This window comes from Schistocerca piceifrons, chromosome 9 (assembly GCF_021461385.2).
Source record: "Schistocerca piceifrons isolate TAMUIC-IGC-003096 chromosome 9, iqSchPice1.1, whole genome shotgun sequence".
Lineage (NCBI taxonomy): Eukaryota > Metazoa > Arthropoda > Insecta > Orthoptera > Acrididae > Schistocerca > Schistocerca piceifrons.
The window spans coordinates 163,876,650-163,880,871 of record NC_060146.1 but is presented as its reverse complement, the minus strand read 5'-3'; the positions used below and the strand labels follow the sequence as shown (position 1 = coordinate 163,880,871).

At 44.5% G+C, this 4,222-nt stretch overlaps 1 non-coding gene across 1 annotated transcript; it reads left to right on the top strand.

Annotated features, from left to right (window-relative positions):
• Positions 1-1,241: 1,241 nt before the first annotated feature.
• Trnas-cga lies at positions 1,242-1,316 on the top strand. The gene has a single exon. It is a non-coding gene; the product is annotated as a tRNA-Ser (tRNA).
• The last annotated feature ends 2,906 nt before the right edge of the window (positions 1,317-4,222 follow it).

Genomic DNA, 4,222 nt, shown 5'->3' with positions numbered 1-4,222 from the left:
CGATTATGGCTCGGAGGAACACTGACAGCAACGCCACCTTGCTTTTCGTGCAGCCACAGGACGTCGTGTTACGACTCAAACTGTATGCAATTTGCTGCATGATGCACAACTTCACTCCCGACGTCCATGGCAAGATCCATCGTTACAGCCACGACACCATGCAGCGCAGTACAGATGGCCCAACAACATGCCGAATGGACCACTCAGGACTGGCATCATGTTCTCTTCACCGCTGAATGTCGCACATGCCTTCAACCAGACAATCGTCGGAGACGTGTTTGGAGGCAACCCGGTCAGGCTGAACGCCTTAGACACACTATCCAGCAGCAAGGTGTTCCCTGATGTTTTGGGATAGCATCTTGTGGGGCCGACGTACGCCATTGGTGGTTTGTAAGGCGCCGTAACGGCTATACAATATGTGAATGCCATCCTCCGACCGATAGTGCAATCATATCGGCAGCATATCGGCGAGGCATTCGTCTTCATGGACGACAATTCGCACCCCACCGTGCACATCTTATGAATGACTTCCTTCAGGATAACGACATCGTTCGACTAGAGTGGCCAGCATGTTCTCCAGACATGAACCGTATCGAACATGCCTGGGATAGATTGAAAAGGGCTGTTCATGGACGACGTGACCCACCAACCACTCTGAGGGGTCTATGTCGAATAGCCGTTGAGGAGTGGGAGAATCTGGACCAACAGTGCCTTGATGAACTTGTGGATAGTATGCCACGACGAATACAGGCATACATCAATGCAAGAGGACGTGCTATTGAGTATTGAGGTACCGGTGTGTACAGCAATCGGACTATCACCTCTGAAGGTCTCGTTGTATGGTGGTACAACGTGCAATGCGTGGTTTTCATGAGCAGTAAAACGGGCGAAAATGATGTTTATGTTGAAACTTCCTGGCAGATTAAAACTGTGTGCCGGACCGAGACTCGAACTCAGGACCTTTGCCTTTCGCGGGCAAGTGCTCTACCAACTGAGCTACCGAAGCACGACTCACGCCCGGTACTCACAGCTTTACTTCGGTCACTACCTCGTCTCCTACCTTCCAAACTTTACAGAAGCTCTCCTGCGAACCTTGCAGAACTAGCACTCCTGAAAGAAAGGATATTGCGGAGACATGGCTTAGCCACAGCCTGGGGGATGTTTCTAGAATGAAATTTTCGCTCTACAGCGGAGTGTGCGCTGATATGAAACTTCCTGGCAGATTAAAAGTGCGTGAGTCGTGCTCGGGTAGCTCAGTTGGTAGAGCACTTGCCCGCGAAAGGCAAAGGTCCCGAGTTCGAGTCTCGGTCCGGCACACAGTTCTAATCTGCCAGGAAGTTTCATATCAGCGCACACTCCGCTGTAGAGTGAAAATTTCATTCTAGATGTTTATGTTGATCTCTATTCCAATTTTCCGTACAGATTCCGGAACTCTGGGAACCGAGGTGATGCAAAACTTTTTTGTATATGTAGAGAAGTGAGTGTATATACGACAAGTGTACAAAATGGTAGCATTGGAGAAAGTTCAAAAGAAGCCTAATTCTTCGCTTTCCGTAGACTCACTGTCTAGCTAATCAAGTACGTGTAACATCAGTTCTTAAAAACCCAGAAGGTTTTAGCTAAAACGGTAACTGTGCTATCGAAAAAGAGAAATAAAGTGGACTCTTTCTGTCCAGCACAACCCTCCTGGTCATGGAATTTTCTACACCTTAAAAGGAGAGGTCCCCAGCCGTGCGGTCGACTGTTTGGAACAATCTATACGGTGTTGTGTAGGTTAAGATAGCAGGAATCACACACTGCAGCCATTCACCCTTGTGGGTCTTCATTTGCGAGTAATTGACGAAAAAAAAATTCGGGCTCTTGTGTGACACGTAATATAACTGAAATAGCTACCTGAGCAGGTATGATTGTGTGGTGTAATGGATCGGATGACAGCGTAATGTTTGGGAGGTTGCGGCTTTCAAGTGTCGGTAGATCCTCAGGAATTATTTTTTTATTTTTGATCTGTATTAAATGACTTTGATATTATTTTTATTTCTGTTCCTTTGTAACTTCATTTTAATCACCGTATGAACTTTTTCATTTGTTTCATTTTTTTCTTTAAATCATTTCCTTTCCAATCGGAATTTTCATGAATATGAATTTAATTACCTTTATCCACTATAATATTAAATTATTTGAAAATTCTGACGTATCAGTTAAAAAACAAAAGACGGAGTAATCTATATGTAATTCTACAGCTGTATGAAAAATGTATTTTTCTTACAAGATGTGTAAGTTTTTAGCACGGTGATCGTCATACAAACATTTAAAACATGACCTAAATACCTATTGCACTATGGACAATAGCGCAGATGAAAATTTAAGTGAAAGACGCGTTTATAAGTAAAACGGAATTCAAGCAAAGTGAGACGTAGATGTAATGAAAGCAATAATGAAGAGGAAAAAATAGGGTTATAGAACAAAAGAAATTAAATCGAAATTAAAACATACAATTAATGAAGAACACACGAAGAAAGATTTCAAGTGGAGAAAGAATGATATGGAGAAAAATGAGAGCAAATAAAGAAGTTGATGCTATGATGAAAATTGTCTGAAAAAAGGAATGGAATAAAAAAAATTACATTTAATCCAGTCAACTGAATAAAAATTACGATCCAATTCATTTCGATAAACGTTTGAAAGTAAAAAAATATTTGCTAATAATTGCTTGTAAAGCATTACACCACACCATGAGACTTTCAGGTACCTATTTTAACGATATTATCCCACGAAATTCTAACTTTTTTTTCGTCAATTACTCGCAAATGAGGGTCCACCCTGGGTCAATGGCTGCAGTGCTTGATACATGGGATCTTAATCTACATCACCGTGGAGATAGTTTCAAAAAGTCGATCGCACCGCTGAGGTTCTCTCCTTGTTAGAACTGCTTGTTTACTCACACTTTAGTGACGGCTTAGAAAATAATTAATAGCGGAAACACAACTATTTCGACACCAAATTACACACTAACACGTGTAAGAGATGATTTATGGAACCGCTCTCAGAGTATTTACCTATGGTAGCAGCCGCGCGGTTTGAGACGCCATGTCACGGATTGCGCAGCCCATCTCGCCAGAGGTTCGAGTCCTCCCTCGGGCGTGGGTGTGTGTGTTGTTCTTAGCATAAGTTAAAATAGTGTGTAAGTCTGGGGACTGATGATCTCAGGAGTTTCGTCCCTTAGGAATTCACACACACACATGAACGGTGCCGCTCTCGACGAGAACTAGAGGTGAATGAGTAGTTAAATCTTTCCCTACGAGATCTGATTCCTGTTGTCTTATCACGATGGTCATTTCCTTATGTAGCTGGGAGTCAATTTCGGCATTCGGAGGTGAGACCAGTGACCTGTACGATAGGGACTGGGAACCTGTGTAGCGTCAGATTGTCGCCTCGCATCACGGTTAGCCGCGGGCCATAAACGTGACAGCATGTTTGTACCGTAATCCGCCGCGGATAAGTTGTCTTATCGGCAGAACACGATAGAGATAACTGTGCCCGATTCTGTTGGTCTTATCTGTCGGCAGTCGACTAGCGTGAAGCCAGTGTAGTGTAATGGTCTTGGTGTTCATCGAGGCGATGCCACGCTCTGAGCCGGCCTGTTGACACCACAGCGAATTATTTTCACCAGGTGAGCTGCTTGTTGCCTCTCGTAATCTCGCTATGGGGAACAGACACTGTGTTTTAGGTTTATATGTATCCACCGGGCAGCTTTCTCCGTGGAGATGCTGTGAACTACGCAGCACGCCGTGGGCTTGAGTGGGCGTGTCTGGAGTGTGTACTTAAGGCTGCAGATCATACATAAATCGAGCCCCATCCCGTATCCAAGCCGCGAAGATAATTATCCAGGGTGTTGATCAACATCTACATCGACACCTACACGTACATTCTCCAAACCACCGCGAAGTCTTCTGCGGAGGGTACTTACGATTGTATCTTCTGCCTCTTCTTCTTCTTTCTTCGCCGGCTGGAGTAGCCGAGCGGTTCTAGGCGCTACAGTCTGGAGCCGCGCGACCGCTACGGTCTCAGGTTCGAATCCTGCCTCGGGCATGGATGTTTGTGATGTCCTTAGGTTAGTTAGGTTTAAGTAGTTCTAAGTTCTAGGGGACTGATGACCTCAGAAGTTAAGTCCCATAGTGCTCAGAGCCATTTGAACCATTTTATTCTCTCTTCGATTTCAACC